The sequence below is a fragment of the Suricata suricatta genome, chromosome 6, assembly GCF_006229205.1.
Source record: "Suricata suricatta isolate VVHF042 chromosome 6, meerkat_22Aug2017_6uvM2_HiC, whole genome shotgun sequence".
Taxonomy (NCBI): Eukaryota; Metazoa; Chordata; class Mammalia; order Carnivora; family Herpestidae; genus Suricata; species Suricata suricatta.
This window is the reverse complement of record NC_043705.1, coordinates 82,305,856-82,325,937: the sequence shown is the minus strand read 5'-3', so window position 1 is coordinate 82,325,937 and position 20,082 is coordinate 82,305,856. Positions and strand designations below refer to the sequence as shown.

At 37.1% G+C, this 20,082-nt stretch overlaps 1 long non-coding RNA gene across 1 annotated transcript in view; it reads left to right on the top strand.

Annotated features, from left to right (window-relative positions):
- The window catches only part of LOC115294721, a 55,975-nt gene that overhangs the window by 35,073 nt on the left and 820 nt on the right, over positions 1-20,082 (top strand). The gene's annotated exons all lie outside the window — the stretch shown is intronic.

The following is a 20,082-nucleotide window of genomic DNA, read 5'->3' as shown; positions in this document are numbered from 1 at the left end:
TCCAAAGAGGACATCCAGATGGCCTATAGGCACATGGAACAATGTTCAACATCACTCATCATCAGGGAAACACAAATCAAAACCACACTGAGATACCACCTCATGCCAGTCAGAGTGGCTAAAATGAACAAATCAAGAGACTACAGATGCTGACGAGGGTGTGGAGAGACGGGTACCCTCCTACACTGTTGGTGGGAATGTAAACTGGTGCAGCCGCTCTGGAAAACAGTGTGGAAGTTCCTCAAAAAACTATCCATAGAACTCCCTTATGACCCAGCAATAGCACTGCTAGGGATTTACCCAAGGGCTACAGAAGTGCTGATGCATAGGAGCACATGTACCCCAATGTTCACAGTAGCACTGTCAACAGTAGCCAAAACATGGAAAAAGCTTAAATGTCCATCACTTGATGAGTGGATCAAGAAGATGTGGTATATATACACAAAGGAGTACTACATGGCAATGAGAAAGAATGGCATATGGCCATCTGTAGGAAAGTGGATGGACCTTGAGGGTGTCATGCTAAATGAAATAAGTCAGGCAGAGAAAGACAGAAACCATATGTTTGCACTCATAGGTCTAACAGGAAAACAGGAGAAACCTAATGGAGGACCAGGGGGAGGGGAAGAGGGAAAGAGCATTGGGGAGAGAGAGGGATGCAAAACTTGAGAGACTATTGAATGCTGAAAATGAACTGAGGGTTGAAGGGTAAGAAGGAGGGGGGAAAAGAGGTGGTGGTGATGGAGAAGGGCACTTATGGGGAAGAGCACTGGGTGCTCTTTAAAAATAAATAAATAAATTTTTATTTAAATTCCAGTTAGTTAACATGCAGTGTAATATTAATTTCAAGTGTAGAATTCAGTGATTCAACACTTACATACACCAAGTGCTCATCACTACAAGCACCCGCCTTAACCCATCACCCATTTAGCCCATCCCCCTGTCCATCTTCCTTCCAGTAATTCTCAGTTTGTTTTTGATAGTTAGAGGTCTGTTACCTGGTATGCCTCTCTCTTTTTCTTTTCTCATATGTTCATCTATTTTGTTTCTTAAATTCCACATTTGAGTGGAATTATATGGTATCTGTCTGACTTATTTCACTTAGCATTATACTCTCAAGCTCCATCCATGTTGTTGCAAATGGCAAGATTTCATTCTTCTTTTTTCTTATGGCTGAGTAATATTATATTGTGTCTATATACCACATCTTCTTTATCCATTCATCAGTCAGTGGACATCTGAATTCTTTCCATAATTTGGTTATTGTGGATAATGCTGCTATAAACATTGGGGTGCAATTTCCCTCTGCATTAATGTTTTTGTATTCTTTGGGTAAATACCCAGTAGTACAATTGCTGAATCATAGGGTAGTTCTATTCTTAACTTTTTGAGGAACCTCCATACTGTTTTTCAGAGTGGTTGAACCAGTTTGCATTCCCATCAACAGTGTAAGAGGATTCCTCTTTCTTCCCATCCTCACTAACACCTGTTGTTTCCTATGTTGTTCATTTTAGCCATTCTGACTGGTGTGAAGTGATATGTCATTTCAGTTTTGATTTGTATTTCCATGATGATGAGTGATGCTGAGCATATTTTCTTGTGTCTGTTAGCCACATTTGAATGTCTTCTTTGGAAAAATGTCTATTCATGTCTTCTACCCATTTTTTAAATTGGATTATTCATTTTTGGTGTGTTTATGTTTTATAAGTTCTTTATATATTTTTGGATACTAACCTTTTATCAGTTGTGTCATTAGCAAATATATTCTCCCATTCAATAGGCTGACTTTTAGTTTTGTTAATGGATGTCTCCTTTATTGTGTCAAAGATTTTTATCTTGGTGAAGTCCCAATAGATTATTTTTGCTTTTGTTTCCCTTGCCTCAACAGATCTATCTATTAAGAAGTTGCTATGGCCAAGGCCAAAGAGGTTACTGCCTGTGTTCTCCTTTAGGAATTTTGATGGTTTCCTATCTTACATTTAGGTCTTTCATCCATTTGGAATTTATTTTTGTGTATGGTGTAAGAAAGTGGTCCAGGTTCATTCTTTTGCACATTGCTATCCAGTTTTCCCAACACCATTTGTTGAAGAGATTTTCTTTTTTCCATTGGATATTCTTTCCTGCTTTGTCAAAGATTTGTTGACCATATAGTTGTGGGTTAATTTTTATGTCCACTTCTACAGATCTGTGGGTCTGTTTTTGTGCCAGTACCATACTGTCTTAATCACTATAATTTTGTAATATAGCTTGAAGTCTGGGATTGGGATGTCTCCAAGCTTTGCTTTTCTTTTTCAAAATTGCTTTGGGTATTCAAGGTCTTTTGTGGTTCCACACAAATTATAGAACTGTTTCTTCATTCTAGGTCTGTGAAAAATGCTGGTGGTAATTTGATGAGGACTGCATTAAATGTGTAGATTGCTTTGGGTAGTATAGACATTTTAATAATATTTGCTCTTCCAATCCATGAACATGGAATGTCTTTCCATTTCTTTGTGTCATCTTCATTTACTCCATCAGTGTTTTCTGAATACAGATCTTTTATCTCTTTGGTTAGGTTTATTCCTAGGAATTTTATGGGTTTTAGTGCAATTATAAATGGGATCCATTCTTTGATTTCCCCCTGCTGCTTCATTGTTGGTATATAGAAATGTCAGATTTTTTACATTGATTTTATATCCTGTGACTTTACTGAGTCCATTTATCAGTTCTAGTCTTTTCTGGTGGAGTCTTTTGGGTTTTCTATATAGAGTATCATCTCATCTGCAAATAGTGAGTGACTCTTTCCTTACTGATTTGGATGCCATTTATTTCGTTTTGTTGTCTGATTACTGAAGCTAGGATTTATAGTACTATGTTAAATAACAATGGTGAGAATGGACATCCCTGTCTTATTCCTGACCATCTAGGGCCAATTCTTATACATAAATTTTAAATGTATACATTACTCAACACATTTTATTTTTTGTTTATCTACAAGTAATTAACTGGGCAAATTCTAATAATTCTGAAGATATAAAACTCAATCCTAGGAATTTTAAAATTACTTTTAATTTTAAAAAATGATATTGTGGCTGACTGCCATTGCCTAACCAATACCCATTTCCTCTTTCTTAATTGAATAATCCTATCTTTGTTCAAAGTATCAATGTGTCCAGTGAAAAACACTCAGTCTCTCAGCCTCCCTTGCAGATGGGATAAGTGTTAACTCTTCTTGTCACTCAGTTATAAAAACAGAAGTCCTCTTGTCCTGACATTTAAAGCAACAAAGCCAGAACATTTCCATTCCTCAAATGAACTAATTTCCTGACTGAAAACTGAAATCAGCCATGTTTTATGCTCATCTGGTTATCACTTCACCTTGCCACTTGTATAGGAAATGGTCAGCTAACCCATACTGAACCACTGTAATATCCCAAACAGACTTATCTACCAGACTATATAGGTAACCTAAAAGTATAAATACATCCTAAGAAATGTATGGCAAAGAAATCTGTGATGAGCAGAAGTAAACATGCACAGCCTAAGGCATTAATGCTTAATTTTAAAAGAGCTATTTTCAGTCCAAGTAAATCAAGTTTATGGGCTTTATTTATTTATACCCAACAATTAACAACTCTCAGTTTCCTCTGTGTTAAGCATTGTGCAAGATACCATGGATTATATTCAGCAGCTTAAGTCATGGCCACTGCCCTCAAAAAGACTGTAGTTTACTCTAGGTGGTAAGATTAACAGTCATGAATTATGGTCAGTAATAGTATATAATATAAAAAATAGTATATAATTTATCTAATACGGTGTCCAGTATTGACCATAAATATTGGGGTTTTGAAATATGAAGAAGAAAGGCTAAGAGAATGGGGAATGTTTATGGTATAGTCCTTCATCTAAAGTATGAAGAACAGAGTTTGGATAGACCAGGAGCAATGTAAAAAGTATTGGGAAGTTAGAAATGGAACCCAGAATAAAGACACTTAAGATGGGAAAGAGCCTAACATGTTTGTTTGGAACAGTAGAGATTAACCTAGAGAAAAATAAGCAAATACAGAGAAATGATTGAATTGGGTTTGGAAAGGAAGGGTGGGACCAGATTCCAGAGGATGTCAGAAAATAGGCAGTTAAAATTCTAGACAGCATGAAGAACATATAAGTTTTGAAAACAAAAGGACATTGAGGGTAAAAAGTGTGACACAAAAGGAAGAAGCTTAATGAGAAAAGTAGACCAAGAAGTTTAAGAAAAAACAATGCGAGGTGTCTGGGTGACTCAGTTGGTAAAGTTCCGGACTTCAGCTCAGGTCATGATCTCATGGTTCGTGGGTTCAGGCCCCATGTTGGACTCCATGCTGACAGCTCAAAGCCTTGAACCTGCTTCAGATTCTGTGTCTCTCTCTCTCTCTACCCCAACCCCACTTGCACTCTGTCTCTCCCACACAAATAAACATAAAAAAAAAATGTTTTTAAAGAAAAAACAATGCATACTTTCTTCAGGTAATTATGCCATTGATTTATTCACTCATTCACTCACTGATCTATCATACAATAAATAACTGATAAGCACCTATTAAGTCCCAGGGACTAAACTAGGTTCTGGACTTATAATCTCAAAAATGAAACAAAACCAAATTAAACCATGCAATTAGGTTACACAGACTGTAGTGAGAGGACCTCCAAATTTATTAGAGTCTTCTTTTTGAGTAGGGACTCTTAAAAGAGCCTAAAATCGTGCAGTGAGAATATTCACTCAGAGAACATTCAATATTGTTCTGGAAGTGCTAGCTGATACAATTAGATACCAGAAAGGCAAGATATAAGCAATGGAAAGGAGAAGGCAATTATATTATTTGTAGGTGATAATGTTTTATTTCTAGAAACTGAAATATGAGAATCTAATATTCTGGGTGGTTACAAAACTAATACTGAAAACCACCAGCCTTTTCATATATAAGAAATAGCTCATTATAAAATATAATACATGGAAAAAACATCAGTTAAAATTAAGAAATAAATTTAAAACTGCATAAAGTCTATAGGAAAAAAAGTATAAAGCCTGCTAAAAAATATAAAAGAAGCTTTAATGGACAGAAAGACATACCTGTTTTTGGTAGAAGAGTAAAAATTATAAAAGTGTCTTTTTTAAATCAGCTTGTAAATTTAACATGTTCATGACAGTGCCTAGTATCCAGTAAGAACTATGAAAGTGCCAGATAGACAGATTAAATAAAGATGCAATGTTTTTATGGTGGGGTTAGGGGTCAGACAAGGCTCTTAGTTTACATGAAGAAAAAAAAAGCCAAGAAAATTCTGAAAAATAAGCTGTAATTAATTAAAAGTTTGATGCTGGCATAGGTTGAGTAAACCAAATAAAGAATCCATAAATAGACCCAAATATCTTTGGGAATTTAGTATATGACAAATGTGGCATTTCAAATCAGTGAGGAAATATGGATTACTTAAGAGTTAAGAATATAACACAAGAATGAACAACAGAAATGAATTAGGTTGACCCCACCACATCTATGCTCTGTATCCATGCCTCTTTTGGACACTTTTTTAAATTTTTAAAAATTTTTTAAATTTATTTCTGAGAGACAGAGAGAGGCAGCACGAGGAGGGGAGGGTCAGAGAGAGAGGGAGACACAGAATCTGAAACAGGCTCCAGGCTCTGAGCTAGCTGTCAGCACAGAGCCTGACGTGGGGCTCAAACCCACGAACTGCAAGATCATGACCTGAGCCGAAGCCGGACGCTTAACCGACTGAGCCTCCCGGGGCCCCTCTTTTGGACATTAAAGGTCAACTTATGCAAAAGAAAGAGAGAGAGGGAAAGAGAGAAGAACGAAATGAAGAAATAGGTTGTTGCAAGCTGACCTAAGTAATTGAGCTATCTGCATTTAGGTTTCACTATCTAAAAGTAGCCACAGACATATCTGGAATGATTCACAAATGGGCTGTGGCTACAGTGGTTGCCTATTAAGAGAGAAACAAGAGGTTGGTGGTGATGGACACAGACTTACTTTTACTGTGTACCTTTGTTCTTCTTTTTTTTTTTTTATTACATATTATCTATTACCCCTTCAAAGGAATAAGGGAGGGAAAACAGGAAGGAAGAAAAAGATGGAAGAAACGTTGATTTTTGAGTTTTATCAAAAGTCAACACTAAGATCTTTTAATTTTCCTAACAGCTGAAATATTTACTCTTCTAGCATCATTCACAGTATAAGTTTTAGATTGAGTGGTAAAATAAAAATATAGTTAGCCCTTTTACCCTTAAAGTCAAATGGGACTCTCTCTTGTGAATCAATAAATGTAAACACAAATATACATAAGAATGCTTCATTTATGATTAATTTGGTTCTTTTTTGTTCTGTGTTGGAGACCAATGCACAGACGATTGCTATGAATGGACATAGGACTTCCATTTAGAAAGTGCATTACTTTAATGATTTTGGTGAAAAGAAAAGCTAATCATTTCATAAACAATTTTTTCTGAGTAGAAAGTAGCTCCTGGAATGGAGAATTCACTTTATTTATTTATTTATTTATTATGTATGCATGTATGTATGTATTTATTTTTCTGGGAATACAGGCACTGTGTGTGCTGGGAATTTATTGTAGAGTGCCATATATAATCATGAAATGAGATTTATTTTCCTTGACATAAAATGACAGCAATTTGCTCTGTTGCCATGTTCTGGTTTTTTTCTGGGTATGATTTAATCTTATTTCAAATCTAAGCAAGTTGCTTATATTGAGAATAAGTGGATTAAAATAGTTAATGAGAACTGAATAGAAAAACTTGCACCTCCTTTTGGATCCAAACTATTCTATTAGAGCACAGTACAGTATGATGGAAAATTCTCTATCAATACAGCCTTTAAAGAGTTCCTTCTCTCAGTCTACATTTTGCTATGTACAAATTAATTAAAACAGTAATTGGGATGCCTGGGTGTTTCAGTCAGTTGAGCATCTGACTCAATTTCAGCTCATGTCATGGTCTCCTGGCTGTGGGATTGAGCCCTGTGAGCTGGGTGTAGAGCCTGCTTCAGATTCTCTCTCTCCCTCTCTCTCTCTGCCCTCCCCCAACTTGCATGCTCTGTTTCTCAAAAAATAAAAGGTAAAATAAAATAAAGTTGGGACACCTGGGTGGTTCAGTCGGTTGAGCTTCAGACTTTGGCTTGGGTCATGATCTTATAGTTCATGGGTTCAAGCCTCACATCAGGCTCCATACTGACAGCTCAGAGCTTGGAACCTGTTTCAGATTCTGTGTCTCCCTCACTCTCTGCCCCTCCCCAGCTCACACTCTGTTTCTCTCTCACTATCTCTCGAAAATTAACATAAATAAAATAAAATAAAATAGTAATCTAGTGAGAACCTACAACAGCTTACCATGGGCAAGAGCTCTCACTAACAGAATGAGCAGGTCATAAGTATTCTCTCAAAGAATATCCAAATTAGTGAGAGATAGATGAATAAAATAACACAATACCATGGGAAGGTTACCATTTGAAGGGGATATCTGAATATATGCATTTATCTTTACAACCAATTACAATTGCCCTGAAACAACAGTGAAGGATAAAATAAAATTTAATTTAAAAACTTAAAGGTATAGACCCATTTGGGAGGATAGAACAGAAGAAAAATTTATGGCAATAGAATTGAAAAAGACGAAACCCAGATGGATGAATACTGAAATTTTGCAGACCCAAATACCATAAAACTTCAGATGCCTCCAAAGGTCCCTTGCTGTTCAACACTGAGAAGCCCCTATTCAATCTGTCAGGACTACATGCTGAAAAGCCAATAAGGCACAGGCAACTCATATTCCCCATTAGACAGAATTCTTTTGACATTTAGCTTAATATTTTTTCAAATTCCATTAAAATATTTTAATGATGATATATATCTTTTGGGGATGGATAGGCACATAAAAACTAACATAATAATTGGCAGCAAAAGACGTTTACAGGACTCATTCCAAGTTCATAACATCTTTGCCTATTAACAGAATCAAGGCATACATTTTATAAACTGTATTTCAAATGAATCTTGCAAAATCTTAAGATTAAATAATACCTCATCTGCCCATGGCACCCAGAACTAATTGGGGAAAATAAAAGGTCAAAATGCAATTGTGAAAATAAAATCACCAAAGTTTGTGTGGAAACCAGACATACTCATGGCTCATGTGAGTATGAAACTGTCTCCCTCATAAAATGTTCATGAGCAGGCCTTCTGGTTATATAAAATGATAGGCCTGAATTAGCACAGGATATGAATAGGTAAATTGAAAACAGAACAGGGAGTCCGTACATTCCAAATTTGACTCCTCCTTGCCCATATTCTTAGTTGTAAATAAGTAACCACAAAACTGGCCTAAGCAAGCTGCAATCAATCAATCAATCACAGCCCTGGCTCCTAGCCTACTGTGAAAGCCAGCTAATCCCTACCTTTCATGTCTCCCCAAATTCTGTAAAGCTAGCTAGTTTTTTTTAATGTTATTGTTGTTGTTTTATTTTTTAGGTTTATTTATTTATTTATTTATTTATTTATTTATTTATTTATTTTTGAGAGACAGAGAAAAACAGATCATGAGCAGGGGAGGGGCAGAGAGAAAGGGACACATAAAATCAGAAGCAGGCTCCAGGCTCTGAGCTGTCAGCACAGAGGCTGACCTGTCAGCACAGAGCTTGACATGGGGCTCAAACCCACGGACTGTGAGATCATGACCTGAGCCGAAGTCAGATGCTCAACTGACTGAGCCACCCAAGTGCCCCATGTTTGCTGTTCTTATTGTTTTTCAGAAAGACTGTGGCCTAAAAACATTTTTCTATCTTCCTTAACAAATAATACATTTAACTTAGCTTCAGACATGTTTATGGTGATCTCTTCCTACTTTCCACATTCTACTCTATTTGACAGAAAGTCTGGAAATAGCACTAAATTGACACTTAGAATTAGTATGTCTTAAAAGTGGATATCAAAAAGCCAAAAAAGTTGGACTTTTTAATACATACTGTTTAAAGAACTTGAAGCCATAGAGAAAAGAATAAAATTATATCCCTACCTCCAACTAAACACCTGAGTAAATTCCAAGTAAGTCAAATATATAAATGTAAAACATAAAAATATAAGTATATGGAACAATTCCTTTATAACCCTGGACTTGGAAAGGTCTTTCTATGACTCAACAAGCCATAAGGAACAACTAAATTAAAATAAACAACTACTAACTGGTAAATATATACCACAGATAAAACCCCAAACAAATATTTTATTTATCCCAAGAGCCAATCTCTCTGACTATAGATGTTTCTTAATATAAATAAGAAAAAGGTAAACAAATTTGTAGAAGATAGGTAAAAAGCAACAATAGAGTTCATAGAAAAATAAATACAAATGTTTATTATACATATCAAAATTGTTTAATCTGACTCATAAATGGAGAAATGTAAATTAAGACTACACTAAAATATAATTCCTCATTTAATATATTGTCAATTATCCAAACTTGGCAACACATTCTGGAGACAAAGCTATGGGCAAAGTCACTCTACTAGTAGCTTAGGAGTAAGAACCTGTACAATCCATCTTGAAAGAAATCTGATAATATTTGTTAAACTCATAAATGTATCTACCCTTTGACTTAAGTTACATTTCAAAGAATTAATCCTGCAACCAAAATAGTACATATACCAAATAAAATATCTATAAGATTTTTCATTTTAATACAGTTATAATAACAAATTATTGGAAGTAATCCAAGTATCCATCAGAAGGGGATTGGTTAAAGAAACTATGATACATTCATAGAAAGAAATACTATTCAATACTATATCAGTGCTCAGGTGAAAAGAGCTCAAGGCTCTATTGTTAAGTTTAAAAAAAGCAAAATTTGGGGGGCCTGGGTGGCTCAGTTGGATTAAGCATCTGATTCTTGATTTGGCTCAGGTCAGATCTCATGGTTCATGATTTGAGCCCTACATCAAGCTCCTCTCTGACTGTGTGGATCCTGGTCGGGGCTCTCTCCTGTTTTCTGCCCCACTCCCACTCGCACGCTTGTGCATTCTCCCTCTGTCTCTCTCTCAAAATAAATAAAATAAACTTAAAAAAAAAAGGAAAATTCATAGCTCTACACTTATGCTAACATTTGTATTCAATAGAGTGAAATAAAAATACACATATTAAAGACTTTTTTATAAGGAAAGAGTGAGTGTGGGAGTGGTGGAGAGGGGCAGAAAGAGTGAGAGAGAGAGAGAGAGAGAGGGAGGGAGAGAGAGAGAATCTTAAGCAGGCTCCATGACCAAAATGGAGCCCAACATGGGGCTCAATCCCATGACCCTGATATCATGATCTGAGCTGAAATCAAGAGCTGGACACTCAACCAACTGAGCCATCCAGGAGTCCCCAAAATATACATATTTATATTTGCTTGTGTTTGCATTAAAAAAAAATCCACGGGGAAGATTGCACAAGAAACTAGTGAGATAGAGGAGAGCGGGAATGTGAAAGCGAATGGGGCTGGGAGTGGAACAATCATCTTCAGGGTATACTTTTTTGTACTGCTTTGGTTTTTGAGTCATATGAATATTCAAAAATAATTCAATGTTTTAAAAATACAGAAACCTATGCATTTGTACCTAGAGCTATTACTATACCTTCTATTATTGGTGATCCATACCATAATAAAAATATAACAATACATTCTCTGAGCTGTCAAAAAAATATGCAGAATGCTTACATTACCAACACTGGATCTAACCACACACATCTCAGAACATGGATGGAAAAGCCCCTATGATACAAGAACCTCCCACCTGAGAAAATACTTAGAAAAGTGTAAGTTCTTGCTGTATAAACCCCACATGATTGACATTTTTTCTGCCTTCTCACATTAGTAACACAAAGTGGGGATTTCTGTCTTCTTTTAGCAACTACTGTTCTTGGACTACTGCTGTGTGTAACGGCACTGTGTTCCCTGACCAAGCACTGATAGCCATACCTTGGTCTATGCTAAAATTATGACCTTAATAGATTCTAATGACACTTTGATTCCAAAAACTTGCAGTTTTAGAAAAGAAAATATGATACTCTCAATAACCCCTGCTTACTCATGCATGCCATGAGGCTGGTTGCGCTTATGCTAGGTAAATCATCTTGCCCATGCTAAGTGTCATCTTCCCAAATGAAAAGTCTGCCGTATTTGTAATTGAAGCACATTAAAATTGGGGATGCAATGATGTCTTCATATGGGTTTGAGAGCTCTTCGAGACAGATAAAGAATCTTAACCTTTTAGAACATGACTGCTTTCTCAAACCTGCTACAGCTGAGATGGTGGCCATTAGAGCTAGGTTCCTAAAAAATTGCATGAGAATTTCCAGGAAGAGTTTTGCATTTTCAGTGGCAAAGATTGCTATGCCTATATACCTGAAAAATCAGAATTTACCACTCATGTATCAAACTACACACAAAAGGAAATAAAATATTGCCAAATTATACTACTGGGCAAGCTAGGACCTATTTACATGGACTGACAGCCTTTCAGAGAATTCACGAATAAAAATTATGTATTTTACTGATTTGGGGCATAGTGATTTATTCATTTAGGATAAAAATACATATAAATGTTTCATAACATGTAACCTTAAGGAAGTTTACCAAAGCCCTTTCACCTTATCTATAAGCAAACAGTGCATACTTTGGATGACATTTAGGATGATTCTAAGAAATGAAATCTGAAGAGTAAGAAGTAAGGAGTCTCATGCTAGACAGTATTTCCAGTGTACCATTCAGAGAGGGGGACTTCAAAAAGAATGGAGGTTCTTTCAAAAGCTAAGAATAGAACTACCCTATGATCCAGCAATAGCACTACTGAGTATTTACCCAAAGAATATAAAAATACTAATTCAAAGGGATAAATGCACCCTTATGTTCATAGCAGCATTATTTAGAATTGCCAAATTATGGGAGCAGCCCAAGTGTCCATGGATTAATGGATGGATAAAGAAGATGTGGTATATATATAATGAAATATTATTCAGCCATAAAAAGAATGAAATCTTGCATTTACAATGACATGGATGAAGCTAGAGAGTATAATGCTAAGCAAAGTAAGTCAGAGAAAGACAAGCACCATATAATATCACTCACATGTGGAATTTAAGAAAAAGAAAAATGAGCAAAGGGAAAGAGAGAGAGAGAAACCAAGAAACAAATTCTTTTTTTTTTAATTATTTATTTTTGATACAGAGAGAGACAGAGCATGAGAGGGGGACGGGCAGAGAGAGAAGGAGACACAGAACCGGAAGCAGGCTCCAGGCTCTGAGCTGGCTGTCAGCACAGAGCCTGATGCGGAGCTCGAACCCACGAACGTGAGATCTGACCTGAGCCGAAGTCGGAGGCTTAACCGACTGAGCCACTCAGGCGCCCCAAGAAACAAATTCTTAATAAAGAACTGATGGTTACCAGAGGGGAGGTGGGTGTGGGGATGGGTTAAACAGGCGATGGGGTTTAAGGAGTGTACTTGTCATGATGAGCACTGTATGGATGTGTGGAATCAGTATATTGTACATGTGAAACTATATTATACTGTATGGTAACTAACTAGAATTAAAATAAAAACTTAAAAAAAAAGAGTTCATGAAAAGAAGGAAAAGAACTAAAGTGGGAGGTGGTACTGCAACCAGTAAGTAAATAATTTTAACAAACAGATGTTAAAAGATGGCCAAAAAACATAAATAAGCATTTCATGGAAGGTGAAATATGGATGTCCAATGAAGACTTTAAAAGATATTCAATGTCATTAGTAATAAATTAAATGCAAATTAAACTCACAATGAAACATTTCATACCTCACAATTGGGCAAACATTTAAGAATGACAATGAAAAGGTTGGCAGAGATGAGGTCTAACAGGGCCCATCATGCCTGTTAATGGGAACATCAACTGTTTGTCATTACATTGTACATCTGGACAAGTACGTTCTCTGTTTCGTTAACTCTTATCCAAGGCACAGAACAGTTACACATGAACCATTTCCACAACAGCAGAGCTGGAAACATACCAATATTCACGAAAATGGCTGGATAAATTTGGTTTTATTTATTTATTTAATTTTTTAGGGAGAGAAAGCATGCAAGCAGGGGAGCGGCAGAGAAACAGCCCAGGATAGAGGATCTGAGGCAGTCTGTGCAATGAGAGCAGAGAGCCAGATGCAGGGCTCAAACTCACGAACCGTGAGATGATGACCCAAGCCAAAGTCAGACACAACCAACTGAGTCACCCAGGTGCCCCTAAATTTGGTTATATTTAAATTATGAATTAGTAAATAGTAAAAATAAATCAATTGCATACATCAACATGAATGTACCTTTGATGTACTAACACAAAATATAAAAAGTACATCCTAAAGGGCAATGATGTGATTCTACTTATATAAAAGGCCATATAAGTAAAGCTAAAGTATCATATAGGAACACACATGCATGTGAAAATCTTGAATGAAAGCAAGGGAACATCATAGGTTGAGATACACAGAGGAAGTACAATGTTCTATTTCTGAAGCTGGGTGGTGAGGACATGGATATTTGTCTCACTATTATTCTTTACACTAACCATTTATTAACCTGTGCACCTTTCTTTCTGCAATATATTTATCAATAAATGTGGTGCCATAAAAGAAAGAAAAAAATGGAAGGTATAAAAAAAGTTCCCAACCAAACTACCAGAAGTGAATAACAAAATACCTGAAATGAGAATTTCACTGGATATCAGGGTTAACAGCTGACTAGACACTGAAGAATTAAAGAAATGTTAAAATGCAGCAATTTATCAAGAGACCATAATGATCCTAAATGTGTATGTACCTAATAACAGAGATTCTAAATACAAGAAGCAAAACCGAACCTAAAAGGGAAATGGGCAAATTCACAACAGTTAGAAATTTTAATGCCCTCCTCTCAATAGTTTATAGAACAAGAAGAAAGCATCAATATGAATATAGCATATTTGAAAAACATTATAAACCAACATGACACAACAAAGGAATCAACTAAATGAAACAGCACCATAATATCAAAATGGAATAAAGATGTTTTGAGACTTTCAAAGTCTCACATGTGTATCTCCATACTGACCCTTTCTTAGGAATCTGCAAGAGATATTCCATTAAAAGACAATAAACTAAGAAAGAAAACATGGGATACATAAAATAGAAAATCCAACACAGTGAGTGGAAAGGGAATCTACAGAATGACAGTGAACCTAGAATGACAGCTGAGCTAGAAGCTTAGAGAGAAATCACTTCAAATTTTGCCAAGATAATAGTTGGCCTGAAGAGAGGGAAACAAAAAGAGATGAAATTCATAGAAATATCTATTAAGTTTGAATTACTGACAGAAATTTCTAAGTTAAAGAGTGTGCAGATGATTTAGTGATAGCTACATAGAAAACTAAGGAAACTAGAAAAAAAAAAGAACTTTCCTCTCTTCTCCAAGGGAAACAAAAATTTTATATTGCTTAGCTGTCAGCCATATTGTACCACTGTGTTATATCTACATCAGAAGGAATGTTAAAGATCTCTGTGTGTGTGGATGTGTGTGTGTTTATTTGGTGAGCTGAGGAGGGAGTGGAGAGAAAGCACTAAAGTCTTATTTTCCACAGAAAGAAGACTTTAAGAAATGGCAGCATAAGCAGTAGAAGTTCATCATTGGGGGATATAAGTTAGAACTAAGTGAGTACAGGGCTGCCTGTGTGGCTCATTGGTTAAGGGTCCAGCTCTTGGTTTTGGCTCAGCCATGATCTCATGGTTTGTGGGACTGAGTCCCATGTTGGATCCTGCACGGCAGCACAGAGTCTGATTAGGATTCTCTCTCTCTCCTTCTCTCTCTCTCTCTCTCTCTCTCTCTCTCTCTGCCCTTTCTCTGCTTGCGCTCTCTCTCTCAAAATAAATAAATAAACTTTAAAAAAAAAGAACTAGGTGGGGACACCAATAGAGTTGAAAGTAGTTGAGTTTGGGCAGTGGAACATTATTTTTCATGAAAAGCTTGTACAAATGTTCAAGCCATATATATGTAGAACCTTAATGAAATTTTTAAAAATGTAAATAATGGATATAGTTTGTGAGAAACTCCAGGAAAAGGAGGTTCAGGTAAATTTAAAAAAAAGAAAAAGGTTGGGGTTCGTCCGTAGTTAGGCAGGTCCCTCACTGTAATCAACCTAAAGTCAGCCCTCAACACAAGGATTTGTTTTGGAGGAAAATCTGGAAAGAGAGGTGTTTCAGAAATCAAGAGAATATTTTCAAAAAAAGAGGAAGTAGAAGACTGTAGCACACGCCACACACACACACACACACACACACACACACACACACACACACATCAGCCGGGACAGAAAAACTGTCCTGAATTTCATGATAACAAAGTAAAGGATGGCTGTGGTGAGGGCAACGGCGACCTTGCTGCGGGTGAGGTGGTCTCGGTGTTCCAGCAAACTGGAAGAAAGGAACGGAGATCGTATGCACACTCTTTACTGGCCTGGACACAGGTCAGGGGAGAGACTGGTTACTCCAACCCTTTCGAGGGCTGATTTTGAACTAGGATTAGTTATCTTTTTTTTTTCTCTTAAGACACAAAGATTAAGTTTGAAATAAGGATGGCACTTAAATAAGTGCTGGCATTTAAATAAGGCCTTCTAGAAACTGTACTGGCATTTAAATAAGGCCTTCTAGAAACTGTACTCATCACCACCACACGTTCTAGGACAATGTACAGCTACTGTGTTCATTTCTGTATGGCCTAGGTCTCCTCAAAGCAAACACGTAGGGAATCTCAAGAAATGGCTGAAATCATTCAATTGTGTAATATTCAAAATGAGGAGGATTAACTCAATTCAATCATGGTATGGATGCTCAAGTGAACCAGGGAGCTTAGGTGAACTGCCCAAAACCAAGTTACTAACAGTTACTAAGCCCAAGGATTCAAAGTATAGGCCCTATTTCCTGACTCCTAGTAAGTTCAATATATTTCCCAAAAAACTACACTCAAAACAACAGTCTAATGTATAGGAGACACAAGCTTTTCTGGTCTGAATGAGGCAGATCATCCCAATTAATCAGATATATTATCCAAACCTGCTTTGGATACAATATACAACCAAAGGTTCAGACATTAAATTACTCTTATCTGAGAGAACTGTTTGGACCCCAACAAGCCTGCAAAGAAGGCTTTCTGATGAGGAATGACAAAGACCCTAAAATATTGTGCCAATTTCCCCCTTACTTGTTTAAAGCCAAAAAGGCAAATTGAGTGAGATTCTATCATAAGAAAGCCCAATTCTTTTAGTTCTGGAGATAATGTAAGGCAGCCTAGGCTAACAGGAACAGAAATCCACATCTGGAATTCTGTAAGAATAATAGCTATCATCTTTCTGACACTGTTCCTTCTGTCTCATCTCATCGCCTTCCCTAGGCTCCTGAATCTTCTCTCCCAGCTCTCCTTTCCTTCTCAGTGCCTTTCCTCTTCTCAGCCTCCTTTCCTTTCCTTCTTCTTTTTTTTTTCCCTATTTATCTTTCTCTCCTTAATTCTTATAAGAAATTACGCTGAATGGTATTTCAACAATACTGAATTATGATCCTGAATGTCAGCAATATCCTCTTCAATAACCCAATCAAGAGCACCCCCACCCCCCACAATTTCTCAGGATTCTAGCACTGAGACAGGAGGAAGGCTTAAAGTCCCTGTTGATATTAACTTATCTCCCAAGGTTATCTACCAGTGTTAAGACATTTACATTATTGGAAGATTTTTTTTGCCAGTTATAAGTTATAGAGGGTCCATGCTTTCATTTTTGCCAGTAAGTTTTACCAGATAAACTTAATAAGGTCTTTAGTAGGATAGAAACAAATTGCTGGGAGCCTCTTTCTATTTTCAAAAACTCTTTCCAACTGTCTTTAGATAATAAAAATAAACATTGAAAAAACTGGGAAGCCAATGAAGTTTTCAGGGTACTCAAGGATAAGAAACCATTTTTCAGTAAAGACTCAAAATGCAGAAATATTTAGGCAAAAAAGAGAACTGAACTGTGCACTGGAGGGAATCACAGTTCTAGATGCCATCCATGTAGGCTGCCAGATGTTTTGACTCTACTCCAAGGCTAACAAATCTCACAGGGTGGGGTGGAGCGGAGGTAGAGAGCATCAAAAGCTGTGAGACAGGTGTGCAGCAAGAACTCTCCCTAAGGTTATTGTGTGGACTGATGCCCCACCCCCATCTCATTAGTAAGAGAGGGAGCAGCACAGATTATAATAATGGGTATGAACTCAGATCTCCGGGGCATAAGCCCAGCTCCACTCTTAGGCATTATATCCTTAGTAATATTCTCATTTCCATATAAGAGAACCAGTAAGGGGCGCCTGGGTGGCTCGGTTGGTTAAGTGTTCGACTCTTGATCTCAGCTCAGGTAATAATCTCAGGGTCATAAGTTCAAGCCCTACACTGGGCTCTGTGCTGTGCATGAAGTTAAATAAAAGAGAGAGAGGGTGAGAGAGGGAGAGAGAGAGGAAGCAGTGATTGGGTAAATTTCAGACTAAAAATTCAGACACAGGGTAGCAGTGGCTAGAAATAGTAAATTTCTTTTTCCAATCCTCCCGTTGGACCTCATCCATGACCTACAGTTTGTTGTTTCATTGTCATTCATTCATTCAAAACCCAAACATACTGAAGGCCACTATCTTCACAGCTAAGACTGCCTTGTTGAGCAAATAAGCATATACACAAACTTCCAAAATTATTCCATTTCTTCAAGTGAAAAATGAAGAGAATGGTTGGATAACTTATAAAGCACCAATGATGGGAATGAGAAATAGAGAAGTGGATGTCCACTTTAAAAGTTCTTGGTAACTGGGCCACCTGGATGGCTCAGTCGGTTAAGCAACTGACTCTTGATTTCGGCTTAGGTCATGATCTCGAGGTTCATGAGTTTGAGCCCCACATCGGGCACTCTGTAGCACAGAGTCTGCTTCAGATCCTCTGTCTCCCTCTCTCTCCCCGCCCCCACTCATGCATGTTCTCTCTCTCTCTCTCTTTTTCTCTTTCAAAAATAAATACATGTTTAAAAATTGTTTAAGTTATTGGTAAACAAAGGCAGAAAAAAGAGAAGAAGGCAAGAAGTTGGGAACATAAAGAATAAGGTTTTTAAAAAAATAACCATAATGCTACGATAGAGTTTGGTTTTGATGGAATAATCAACTATCTTCAATCTCTGTTTAACTGTGTCCTCCTAATCAGAAAGAATTTATCTTAACAGCTAGACCCAGAGATGGCTAAAGAAATATTAAATCTGTAATTATAAAATATATACTTATACCCACAGGAATAGGTTAACTTACGAAACCATCAACTGACTGGGGAAATGAATTTTAAATCTCTTTTGAAATTTGCATCATTAGCAGCCTAGCATTTCTTTTGCACTTCCCATTACTTAACTGCTGCTGAAAGTACTTCCCCAGCTTCTCTTGTGACCTAAATCAATGTTCGTGCAATCCTACAAAACCACCAGCCTGTATTAGTAAAAACAAAACCTACAACATTTTCTAAATCATAATGATTTGTGGGTTTGCCTGCCTGAACATGGCAAGGGTTTTTGTAGCCAACTACAATATACATCTCATGACCTACATTATGCACATGCATATTATTCTAGACATATTTAGATCCTCAAAATTTTCTGGGAAAAATGCTTCCTTCTTAGATGATATTCTGAAACATATTCATTGGACTTCTAAAAAGGAAAGAACAAACCACAAATTTTCATTTTAAGAAAGACAAACAAGAAAGAGATTGTATTTTTTTAAGGAAAAGAAAGGGGGAATTTATTGCTATGATATTGCATTGATCTAAGGAATCTCAGAAGCAGAAGGTAGGTCACAGGTTATGCAGACAGGAGCAATACTTAAAATAATCCAGCAGAAGTAACCTGCTTAAGATACCAATGCTATCTTCACTGTCACAAGTACCAAGTACTTCAGCTTATATAGCCAACACCACCAGCACTGGGTGTTGACACTGCCCTCGTACTATTGCAGGGCTGCCCTGGACACTCGATCCCACTGCAATCACCAATGCTGCTAGGGGGTTCCCCAGCTTTCCATGCTCTGTCTTACTAGCCTGCAATTTAGAGATTGATTGGACACACCTGGCTGGCAGAGCTGTGTCACATGCTTATACACTTGACACAACGACAGCTGGGAGAGAAGTGCCAGGCATCATCACAGCTCTATACTTGGAGATGGTTCTCCTCCTACCAAAATTCATGAGGTGAGAAATTCTTCAAACATAGGAAGAGAGCTTAGATGTTGGGTAGGCTAAAAGAACAGTAAATGTCTACCTGAAAAGATAAGGATGTATCCCTAAAAAGATAAGGACATATCCCTAAAAAGATATGGATGTGTCCAGTTCTTCTTGATCTCCTGCATGGGCTCCTCTTCCAAATTTTGGTGTTTCCTTTTGTGCATTATCTTCTCATCTGTATATACTCTATTGAGATCTACTCCATTCACATAGTTTTTTTGTTTTTGGTTTTTTGAGAGAAACCGAGAGAGACAGAGGGGGCAGAGAGTGTAGGAGAGACAATCTCTAGCAGGCTCCACACCCAGCAAGGAGCTGACTCAGGGCTCAATCTCAGGACCGTGAGATGAAGAGTTGAGCCGATATCAAGAGTTACGTGCTTCAACCTACTAAGCCACCCAAGTGCCTCTTCATTCTCATAGTTGAATGGCTCCTAAATGTAGATCTTTAGCCACCTTCACATCCCTACTATGGAATACATTGCTCACTGTCCATCAAAATCCATTACCCTTTCCTTCTATAGAAATAGAATTTTAACTTGGCATGGGGCTTCCCAGACATACAAAATTTCCTAGCTTTTCTTAAAGTTAGTTGTGACCCTCTCCTACACTGTTGGTGGGAATGTAAACTGGTGCAGCCGCTCTGGAAAACAGTGTGGAAGTTCCTCAAAAAACTATCCATAGAATTCCCTTATGACCCAGCAATAGCACTGCTAGGGATTTACCCAAGGGATACAGAAGTGCT